The sequence below is a fragment of the Lactuca virosa genome, chromosome 8 (genome assembly GCF_052849685.1).
Source record: "Lactuca virosa cultivar CGN04683 chromosome 8, Lactuca_virosa_CGN04683_v6, whole genome shotgun sequence".
In the NCBI taxonomy this organism is placed as follows: Eukaryota; Viridiplantae; Streptophyta; class Magnoliopsida; order Asterales; family Asteraceae; genus Lactuca; species Lactuca virosa.
In genome coordinates, this window is record NC_136433.1 from 159591980 (window position 1) to 159604706 (window position 12727).

Sequence of the window (12727 nt, forward strand, 5' to 3'; positions counted from 1 at the left end):
GAAATGAAATGATGTTTCTTGCCATATCTGGTGAATAGAAACAATTGTTTAAATCTAATCCTAATCCACTACTGAGCATTAAAGAGTAAACTCCGATCTTGGTAACAGGCGACGATATTCTGTTCCCCATGATCAAATTAATCTTCCCATGCTCCACATCCCTATCTCTTCTTAGGCCCTGCAAATCAGAACAAATGTGAAAACCACATCTTGTATCAAGTACCCAAGAAATAGAATGTGATGAATCATTAGACTTAATTGTGTAAATACCTACGTAAGATGGCTTGATCTTTCCATCCTTGATGGCTTGCAGATATTCCAGGCAGCTTCTCTTCTAATGTCCTATCTTGTGGCAGTGGTAGCACTCTGCCTCCTTAGGGTTTGAGTTGGGTTTAGCAGAACCAACTTTGGTTCCACTAGAAGAGGTACCATTTGGGACTTTCCCTTGTGGTGGCTCTTCGAGGGAGCCTTCCTCTTCTTACCCTTCCCTTGCCCTATTTACAAGACAGGGGCAGCAGCGGGAGTTGGAGTTGATGCAACAGATTTGTCCTTGAGGTTGCACTCAGCAGTCCTCAACAAGCCCTAAAGCTTGCTCAAAGAGACCTCCTCCTTATTTATGTGGTAGGTCATGCGGAACTGGCTATAGTAGGGAGGCAAGGAATGAAGGATGATATCAATTGCCAGCTCTTCATCGAAGTTCACATTCAACTTCAGCAGGCGATCGACATATCTCTGCATCTTTTGCAGATAAGCGGTAAGGGACTCTCCATTACCCATTTTGGTAGTGATCATCGAAGTGATAATCTCGTACCTTTCTTTCCTAGCGCTCTGGTGGTAGCGGTGTAGCAGATCTTGATGCATCTCATAGGGGTACATGTCCTCATAGGACTTATGGAGTTCTGCAGTCATAGTCTCCAGCATGATGCAATGGAATTTCATGGCATCACACTCGTGGGCCTCAAAGGCCGCGATCTATTCAGCAGAGGCAGTGTTGATGTCAATCTCCTTCAGCTTCTCATCGAGGACATACTCTTTGTCCTCGTAACGAGTGACCATTCGAATGTTGCGGATCCATACATTGAAATTGGTCCTGTCAAATATCACTCTCCCACACAAGGTCATGAGTGAGAACGAGCTAGAGGAAGTTAAACCAGAAGCGTTGTTGTTGACGTTCGACATCTGAAAAAGAACAAAGAACAAAGTTTGATTAGAAATGAATCCCCAATTAAACACCCAAATGAGAAATTAGGGCTAGGATCCAACAACATTATTTACAAATTAGAAGAGGGATGTCGTAATCTAAAAAGTAAATAATTTGAAGGTAAGTGAATGACGATTCACTAATTCTCTACCATGAAAAACAATAAAAATTAAGTTTTAAATGTATCGAAAACTCCTAGATCTTTTGAGATTCATTGAAATTTTCAATGGCATCTTTAAATCTCGATATGCCCCTCTAGTTTGTGACTGGGATGCCGAGGATCACAAAGCAGGTGTGAATAACCATGCAAATATACATGGCGCCCTCATTGTTACAGTCACCTATTCGATGTGCTGGTTAACCACATACGCTCCATCGAACTATGACGAACAATGAGTCACCCTTTGCCACCTTTTCTTAGAACCCGATTAGTGTGTCGGTTAACCACACACGCTCCACTAATGTCTTAGAAAGGGTACAAAGTGCAATTTCATGGAATTGCATCAATTCACTTTTTTCCTAAAGTAACTAAGATTGGGAATTTTGAAAAAAAAACTTTTAGTTACTTTATATAGGTTCATTATACTTTTAATGAGGAAATGTTTGCCCTATCCTACCCGTTCGGCTAACGACCCTCCACCAATGCTTGGATCTAGGTTTCTCTATTGTACATGCATTAATCCAAGACTTTCTAACCCTTGATCTAGTGATAATAATTTATTGTTCAAATAACCAAAACAGATCTAGAAGGTTACCTCTTGTTGCTTGCTTGAATCTTCTTGTCTTTGATGCTTAGAGTCACAAGTGTAACTCCTATGATGGCTTACAAACACCAACTAGCAAGAGGGTAGTATATGAGAGAGGGAGGAGGCATAAAAAATCGGCTCTAGGGTTCTTAGAGAAGTAGTGGCCGATTTCTGTAGCCTAGGGGTTCTATTTATACTGTGAGCAGCTAGGGTTTCAGTCAAAACCCTAATGGACAACTTAAACATTAAGTAGCCCATTGAACCTTCTAGAATACAGGCCATGGAAGAAAATATGATGGGCTCCCATCATAATTTCGTTCACCCCTTAATCCATTAGGTTTCCCAGCCCAAAATTACAACTATCACACATTTGACAGTTTAAGTCCCCTTTCTTCAATTAATCTCTTTTAGTCACCAAATTAATTCATAATTAATCTATGACTAATATTAATCAAATAATATGATTTCTCCTTTATTATATTATTCTTATAATATATTAACAAACCATAATATCTTCTCTCTCTCCATGAATTACCCTGTCAAGTTGCTATGGTGAAGGCAACCCAAAAGGACCATGCACAACCGGGTCAAGTACTTAACAAATATAGTTACGGGCTTAGACACTAATCCAATAGGTCCGACTTCAGCCATTCTTACACCTAAACTCCTTTCTCCTCTCACCTTTGCTGAAGCCATCTTGCATCCCGAGCCCCGACGACCTCGTACCGCTGACCGTTTCTGCTTAGATTACATAAAATCATGCTACTAAGGTGAGTTTCACGGCCCCACTTTCTAATATTTTGGGGAAAAACACATGCTAAATATTATATATACGTTATTATTATATCTATATGATAGTATATTAGTATCAACGTAGATAGTTATAATAACCGGGATATAGTTATTGCGTATCTGAAAGTATACAACTATCGTAAAGTTGTTAGCATGTTATTGTTATAGTAGTATACTAATGTAGATCTTGAGTTATACTTAGGATTCTATATATATGTTGTGTGCGATATAGTTCCGAAGTTATATTCGGAAGTTCTATATGTTAATTCATAAAGTATGTTGCTATTATTGGTTTTTTGTCAATATAAAACTTGGTATGTTATATGTTGTTATTGGTTTTATGTCAAGATAAAACCTGGTTTTACTTCAAGTTATAGCTGTTATACTGCCTAAATGTTATGAAGTTAGGAGTATTGTTTAAAAGCATAGTCTAGTAACTTAGGGTTTTAGACGTGAAAATGCTTTTGTTGTTAGAGCTATAGGAAGTCGTCGAAGTTTACATGAGCTACCTCATTCATCAACTAAGATTGGGGATCTTAGCGGAAATCCTCTGAACTGTAACCGTTAATCCCATTTGAGCGAGGAAATCGTGTATCATTAGTATACGGGTTGACCACCCCACTTGTGACTGTTAGCTACAGTCAACCATAAGCAAGTGACGAACTATCCTTTTACTTGTTATTGTTCCGGTGTGGATGAAGCATACGGTGTTGTCCTCATGGAAATCATGAGTGGGTTGTCCTCATGGAAATCATGAGTGGGTTTTATCAGAGGTATTATGTCACAGCAGCGGTTACAGACTCATGGTAGCAACTTGTTAGAAACATTATACTTCGTCGCTATACAAGTATTAATGTTAAATATAAGTTTCCCCATACTTATACCCTAGGTACTACTTGTATATTAAGTAGATAATTATACCTAACATACATACTCGTTAAGAATTGAAATAAGATTTATACGTAGCAACTTTCGTTTGTATGGAATTACAAACACTTATATTCATAGTATATGAGACTTATAGGTAAACTACTTATTTGGTAAGTAAAATTTTATACCTAGGATATATATACTAAACGTTGGGGAGTCAAAATGATACTTTCAAAACTATACTTTTGAACTTGGAAAATGTATTATTTTATGGAGTCAAAATCTGTGAACTCACCAACTTTATGTTGACGTATTTTAAATTGCATGTGTTTTCAGGAAGTTGATAACTATGATACGAGAAATGAAGTTACACTGCCCGGTGTTTCCGTCGGCGGCCGGGGTGTGACATGTTCAACTAGAACTTTTTACTGGAAACAAATCCATGGTTACGAAGTTTCAAATTCAACATACACTCCTTGAACACTTTTCTTGCATTAAAGCATCCAACTCACATGTAGATTTAATAACCGTCTCCCATTATGTAAAAATTTCCATATTACCATATGACCATCAATTACGACCAAGAATCATCTCAATTTAAAACATGTCATTATGGTTCGTCTTGAAAATATCATACTTCTAACTGTCCACAAGCAACCAATGTTCGGTAAACCTTAGAATGTTCTTAACAGTTGTTTAACAACTTTAGCCACATGAAACTCTAACCCTTTTCACATAATGCCAAAGCATTTTAAAAATGAGAGTAATCCAAAATTATAACATATGTAATCGATCCTATATCCAAAGCATATGAGACTCGACTCATTATGTCCTATGCAAGTATTTGATATTTGTTTAACGTCTTGCTATAATATATCTATATACTGAATCTCATATGTTAAAACATTTCAACATGATATTAATATATGTCTTTGACTAAGTTACATTAAACCATTTGATCTAAACTTTTAGATTCAAAACAAAGTATGAGTGCCCTCTCCCTTAAGTCCACTATAGCGAAACATTTTCTGAAATTTGCAATTTACAAAAACAGAGACATTGTTTCCTACGGATAGTATTGTCAACATGCAATACCATCAAAAAAATTATGCTCACACTAGCTTTGACATGTACCCATAAATCAACTAGACTATTAAAAATCAATACTCTTTGACTTTCATATAAAAGTGTAGATTTCTGTTATGCGATTATTCGATAATTCTCCAAATAGACTTCTTAAGCTTATACACCTTAGTTGGATAGTATGTGTATGTGTCTAATGTAACATCTGAGTCTTCAAGGTATTATCTTTAATTAGAATTTTATTTGAATTCGAAGGACACGACTTTATAGAAGCACCACCACAACGAGGGAAGTCCAAGATATAACTCGTCTTATTTAAGTATGCCACGATGTGGTGATATGTTGACCACAATGTGGGGACTATTTTGGGCCAAAATCCTAATTTGTGGGGTTGGTGCCCTAGTTAAGGGCACTAACTCCTAGGGTTGCCTCGTTTGACAGCCTCGACCCTTTCATAAACTACCCCATCCAAACCCTAGCCAATTGTGGAAGATTTTAAGTTTCTGTGGTCATTTGTGGTGCTTTGAAGGAGAAGGATTCATAGAGGAAGCATTGATCAAGATGGCAAGTCTCATCATCTTCTTCTTGTTTTCTTTCTGGACCATTTTAAGTATCCAAGACTCAAGATTTATGTTAAGAGCATGCTAGATCTAGGTTTTTGGCCATTTTTCTCTACGCTTAGTTGGGTAGAATGCTTGGAATACAAAAAGTTAACAAGTTTATGTATTTTTAAGGTTACTTACTTGACATATGTTCTAGATCTGAAGTTTGTTGCTATTTTGGGCTTCATGCATGTGATCCTTAATGGTAATTATTCATTTTGACCTAGGTTTGAGTGTTAGACTTGCATTGGACATACACGACTGAAAAGCCTCGATCTTTGTGAAATATTAGGCTTTAGGATGGATTTTGGAAATTTTGAGAAAATGGCATAATAGATCAAGAAAAAATATGTTAATCTGCTTGAAACCCAGTTCCCATGATGTGGCATTTCTGCCCATAGTTGAATTGTAGTCAATTTAGAGGAGTTAGGGTACTTCTTTATTGATATTAGGTGTTTTGTAGTATCAGTCTTCGTCGTGTGAGAGCTGTTATGTTCTAGATGCTACCTACGAGGTGTGTCTTCTCACTAAACTATAGGAGACTAGGTGTCGATTCTGCATGTTGTCTTTGTGACTCTTGTTGATATGCTTGTATGTGGTATGAATGGAGCTGATTTGGGTTGGATTTATTATGAACTCGAGGTTGATACGGACCCGATGGAGCCGACCTAGGCTTGGAGTCAATATGGACTCGATGTTGATATGGACCCAGGGTTGATACATACCCGATATAGCTACGCGTTTTTATACATATTGTATGTGGTATTTTGAGGGAAATCACTAAGCTTTGTGCTTACAGTTGTAGATTTGCTGCATTTCAGGTACTTCAGATGATTGCGGAAAGTCGAAGGCTTGGTTGTATACATCCACCTACAGTTTCTGAGATTATGCATGTTTTACTCTGATATTTTGGGATTACTTTTTTTTATACTTATGTTTGTTTTACTTGGGTTATGGGAACAATGATTTTATCATATTAAAATGAAAACTTTTTTTTAAAAAAAGAAATGGGACGTCATAAGTTCGTATCAGAGCCCTAGTTTGAGGGATTTGGATGAACACTCGTGGGATTCTAGAATCAAACTAGGATCTGAGAATTTTTTTCATAAAAACCTGATTTGTGATGTTGCCTTGGAGATTACTTGTGATGCTTTGTCAGAATTGAAAAAGAGTTTGCTAATTGCTTTATGTATGCTTTAGGATTATACATAGTTAGGGTTTTATTGCCTCAAAATGTTTGGTTTGCAATTACTTCTTATTCCTTGTGTGGTTATGGACTTGAGGTAGAATCATTTATTCAATCGTCTATGAATCCTAGATTATGTACAATTGGCATACATGAAGCAATTGGTGAGTTCAGTAGAGATTCTTGCAGAGTGGAGAGATGGTCGAGAAGGAAACTAGAATGAGTATCTAGGTGCTTGTTGTGGTCTTGTAGGACCCTTAGGTGTGCGTGTGTGGATACACCCAGCTTAGAGTGAGTTAGTGACCTAGGAATTTGCGAGGACAACCTGAAGCAACTACGAATAAGTGTCGAGGGTAGTATGGGCCCATACTACTCAAAGCACAGGATCTGTTTGTGATTCGAGAAGAACCCGAGAGTTCTAAGGAACTTGTGGGAGTGTATTATTGTGTCAACCCGAAATTTCTATCTTGTACAGTCATTCAATTCAATCACAGTCAGACTCGTTTATGCTATCTTTTAGCATTGTTTAGGGTCTGTTTGAGTGTTCTAAGCCTAGTACATTTAAGGTTTGGGTTTAGGGATGAGTTAACATAGGTTCTTCAACTTGCATTCGAGCCAAACACTCCTTCAAGAGGAGTGTACGGTCGCACACATGAGTGTACGGCCGTACACTCAAGGTGGCCGTAAACTCATGCCTATATATAAAGTCCTTCCTTCTTTTTCCCTCATTATTCACACTTCCAAGCCAAGAAATCTGATTGTCTCTCAACTATCACCAAGCTTTTCACCTTGATCTTCAAAATTGTGAGTATTTCCTCTATCACCTAGTTAGACATATTAAACACTTGATTCATAGCCTTGAAACATCATCAAACTCATGAACATCAAGAGTGTACGGTCGTACACTCTATCTATGGTCGTATACCCTTGTTAAGTTCATAATCTAAGGCCTTAAACACTTGCTATGTACTTATTATCCATTAGAACTCTTGAACCCTTGAATCCTTATGAATCAAGACCCAAAATGCATCCATCTTGGAGTGTTTACGGCCGTACACACTTGGTGTGGCCGTACACACCTCAAGACCCTCCAAAATGAGAGCTTTGTTCATCCTCTTGTTGTGCATTTGTCACAATAGTTTCCCCATGGATCAAACACCCCTTTTTGCATGTTTTCCCTGAGTGTACGGTCGTACACTCCATGACCGTACACCCCTTGGCCGTACATTCCCTTGTATGGCCGTAAACCCCTTTTAGTCAATCAAATATGATTGTAACACTTAGTTCAAGTGTTTTCTAGTCCCTAAGGTGGTTCCCTATCATAATTAGTTGTTATATACACTAATTACATGCCTATATATGCCATTATATGTCATTTAGGACTCGTTTGTGCTCGGGACTTCGTTTAGCAAACCAAATATCCGATATCATATCTTCAATCAAATCTCCAACATAAGGTGAGTTCATACCCCCATATTTTCAAGCTTTTTTTAAAATATTTTAGGGGGGAATACAAGTAAAACACGAGATTGCTTGTGTTTAAAAACATAACTTATTTATTATGTTTTCTTGTCGTTTAATTATATTTGAACTTGAAACTTGTTAAAACAGGGAAATCAACTTATAAACTATTATAGGTATAGTTTATGGATCGTAGGAACTATTTTACAAAAATCCAGGTTAAAACATGGAAATGAACTTATAAACTATAATAAGTATAGTTTATGAAACAAAAGGAAATCTTTCACGAAATTACTTGTTAATTATAAAAAAGTTTTACATTTTATGTAAATAATTAATACAGGATTGTGAACCACTCGATGTACCACTCAGGGTACCCGTTCGAATCTTAATCATAACCAGAGTCTTCATAAGGGAGAGCGCGAGTTGGTGTATAGATCTATACGGGACTAACTTTGTATTAGTATGGTTATAATGAATATTCACAATAGTATTAAGTAATTATTTACATAAAGATATACTTTTCCCAAACTTTCCCAAGGGATACTAACTATATGATTTCTCAGTATATACAATAGGGTTAGATAAAATTGAAGTCCGATAGACAGTGGAATGTGTGACTTCCGCCTCATTTCCTGTTCCTTGATTGGTTGTGGGCTTAGGAAAGATTCACCCATTCAACTGTCTATTCGATCTCGGTATTATACAACTCGTGTGTACTAAGTGATCATAGGAGGGTAGTATCGTCACGTCGAACTTTCAGGGTAATTACATGTTCATATGGGATTACTGATAAACAAAACTGGGTATCATGAAGCTAAGTATGGTAATTATACTTGTGCTTCTCGATCTTTGAGCGTTTAAGACTACAAATCGGTTTTATAGAAAATATAGGATTTTCTATGGTTTACATCGTTATTTTAGAAGATAAACAGTTTTCGATAGAACTTTCTGAAATCAATGTTTCACAATAGAGTTAGTGAAACTAGAAACTTATTTACAAAAGGTTTAATACTTCTTATTAAACTAATATTACATAAAGGACCTTTATGGTTAATTCTACAATTCCTTAGTTTATACATTCAAATTATATATAAATAATATCCGATAGACAGTGGAATGTGTTACTTCCGCCTCATTTCCTCTTCCTTGTTTGGTTGTGGACTTAGGGCAGATCCACACATTCAACTGTCCGTTCGATATTAGGTTATATATAGTTAGTATAAACTAAGAAATTATAGAAGGAACTATTGTGGTTACCATTTTACCGGAGATTCATAATTGTTAATTATGTAATTACTTGATGAATACATTAGGATTATACTCCCTCCGTCCCAAAATTATTGTCCACAGACAAAAAACACACAGATTAAGAAAGCATTAATTACCACTAACTTTACATAATAAAATGACAGTTTTTTCCTTACTTTGCATTTAATGTTCCATTAAATAGTTAGTTGGTTAAGTAATAACGGGGGGTATTTTGGTAAAAATGTTATTTATTTTTAGAAGTGGACTATTATTTCGGGACAAACCAATAAGGAAAGATGGACTATAATTTTTGGGACGGAGGGAGTATATAATAAAGATCCGGTAGACAGTGGAATGTGTGACTTCCGCCTCATTTCCTCTTCCTTGTTTGGTTGTGGGCTTAGGGCAGATTCACCCATTCAATTGTCTAATCGATTTGTATTATATATAATTAGTATTCACTGAATGATTACAGAAGGATTAACTACAGTCATATTACTTATTAAGAAAATATATGATTTTCTTAAGGGAACGTTTTCAAATCAAAGGATCATTAAACTTAATGTACTTAGTAAATACATCAGGGTTAGATACATGAAGATCCGACAGATAGTGGGATGAGTGGATTCCGCCTCATTTCCTGTTCCTTTTTTGGTTGTGGGCTTAGGGAAGAACCACACAATCGACTATCTGTTCGATCTAAATGTATAGACTTGTATTCACTAAGTACTCGTAGAAGGGATAATCACGAGTTGTTTTACTTATCATTCATATACAGTAGAAAATATAGGATTTTCTGGAGGAACTGGCGATGTTTTCAAAAGAATAAAGGATATACTTTTTATAAAAAAAATACTTATGAACTCACCAACTTTAATGTTGACACTTTTTCAAACCACTTGTATTCTCAGGGTCGTAAGTAGATAGGTACTCTCTCCCAGGAGTTGCGAAGACGGAGCTTTACGTCTTATCTTTTGTTGTACTTTTCATGTATTTCAAGTGATGTTTTAAACATAATGTAGATATTATATTATCAATACAATGGTTGTTGTTACTTTGATTACTATAATGCATGTGTTGTGATACTTGACATGACGTCCTCCACCCCCGAACGTTTCAGTCGTTCCGGTTTGGGGGTGTGAAAATTATGTATGTGTATGATTTAGTTTGGTTTTGGCCTTTTTCTTTATGTCTTTATGTATGGTGATGACTACCCGAGGTTCAAGTTCCAGCGACCCGGAGAGACCGGGTAACAGTGATGATATAATCCATCGGATCGTTGCCACTGAGGTGGATGCGACGATCAGGGAGACTATTCTAGAGATGTTTGGGTCTATCAAGACTGTTATGATTGATTTGTTTAACGAGCGCTATGCTGCCATCACTAAGGATGTTGCTGCCGCAGCCACAACCACAACCACAACAACTGTTGTTGCTGCTAGATCGTATGGGGTGATTTTATGTTGTATCGGGAGTTCAAAAACATGAACCCTCCTAAGTTTGATAGGATGAAGAACCCGATTGTTGCTATGATATGGGTCACTGATGGTGAGGGATGCTTCTACACTTGTTCATGTCTGGAGAACTTGAAGGTTCGTTTCGCGTTGAACCTTCTTCGCCAGGGAGCAAAGGACTGGTGGAAGTTTATGATAGCAAATTATTCCTCATTGGAGCGGTCTGTTGTGACTTGGGGTCTATTTACCGAGATGTTCTCTGCTTAGTTTATGGCACTGGTAGAGAGGGGACGATTGGCCGAAGAGTTCATGTCGCTTAGACAGGCGATAGAGACGTTAACTGAGATCACCAGGATGTTTCATGAGAGGGCCATGTTTTGCCCTAATCACGCATCCTCTGAGCAGGTACGGATGACCCGACACTTGAGTATGCTCAAGGAGGATATTCTATAGTTTGTGACGAACGCCCAGTTCGGACATTGGTTAAGCTGCAAACCAATGCCAGGAGGAGAGAGTTACAGTTGGAGGCACAAGTGAGAAAGGATGAGTTGGAGACGTAGAGGAAGGATAGGAGGCCAATGCAGTCGCCGTCGGAGGCTAAGCGGTTCAAGCCTGCTGATTCCAGATCAGGAGGTCATAAGGGCCGCACTTGGAGCAAATGCGGTAAGGGTCATGAGGGTGTCTGTCGGATAGGGACGATGTGCTACAAGTGTGGCAAAGAGGGACACATTGTGAGGGATTGTACATTAGGGATCCGGGTATGTTTCAGCTACGAGCCATGTGAATGCCAATTATCCAATACTTACTTCAAGGCCAGTTCAGACTCCTGCTCCTGTGAGCCTGTATGTTACTGATGGTCGTCAGGGGGAAGGCCGAGGCCCTGAAGGCCTGGCAGAGAGCTTTTTAGTTGAAAATAGAGGACTCCAGAGTGCCACCGAATGTTATTTCCAATATGTGTTCCTTTATATTTATGTTGTAGTACTTTATTCATGCTTATGATTATGATTTTTTTAGGTATGTTTCTTGTGAATTATGTACATGCTTTAGTTCCATTCGACTCGGGTACTAGTTGGTCGTTTGTGTCGACATCCTTCAGTAGGGAATTTAGTGTTCCATAAGAGCCTTTGGACCGACCTTTGAGAGTGTCCATCCCGGATGGTCACACGATTTCGGCTTCTGATGTGTATCGAGGTTGTGTATTAAAGATTATTGGCGTCGATTTTCCGATCGATCTTATTCGTATTACGATGAGGTATGTTTGTGTTGTTGTGGGTATGGACTGTTTTAGTCAGTTTGGGGGTCTGATTGATTGTGAGTGACAGTTGGTAAATGTTCGAGACCCTAGTGGGGGAGTACTGGCCATTTATGGAGAGGGTACTAGAGTGGGTTCTAGTTTTTGTTCTGCTGCCGGGGCGAGACAATGTCTTTAGCATGGTTGTTTGGGCTATCTTGTGTATATGGTTAACATGCAGGTTGAGAGGAAGAAATCAGTCTTTGATGTTCTGGTTGTGAGGGAGTTTCCTGATGTTTTCCCAGATGATATACCTGGTGTGCCTCCCAAGAGGCAAGTTGAGTTTAGGATCGAATTGATCCTTGGTGCTACCCCGATTACAAAGGCGCCATATCGCCTTGCGCCACCTGAGATGTAGGGCCTATCCTCTCAACTTCAGGAGCTGTTGAGGAAGGATTTTATATAGCCGGGTAGTTCATCGTGGGGAGCACCAATCGTTTTTGTCAAGAAGAAGGATGGTTCACATCGGATGTACTCGGTTATCGGGAGCTGAACAAGCTGACGGTGAAGAACCGTTACTCGTTGCTAATGATTGATGACCTCTTTGGTCAATTGTAGGGAGCATCTTGGTTTTACAAGAATGATTTGAGGTTAGCCTATCACGAGATAAGGGTCCGAGAATAGGATATTCAAAAGACGGCCTTTCGAACTTGTTATGGTCATTACAAGTTTGTGGTGATACCTTTCGGGCTCACCAATGCGCCATCAATGTTCATGGACCTCATGAACCGAGTGTGCAAAATGATGATGGATCTATCAGTGATCATTTTTACTGATGATATATTGGTCT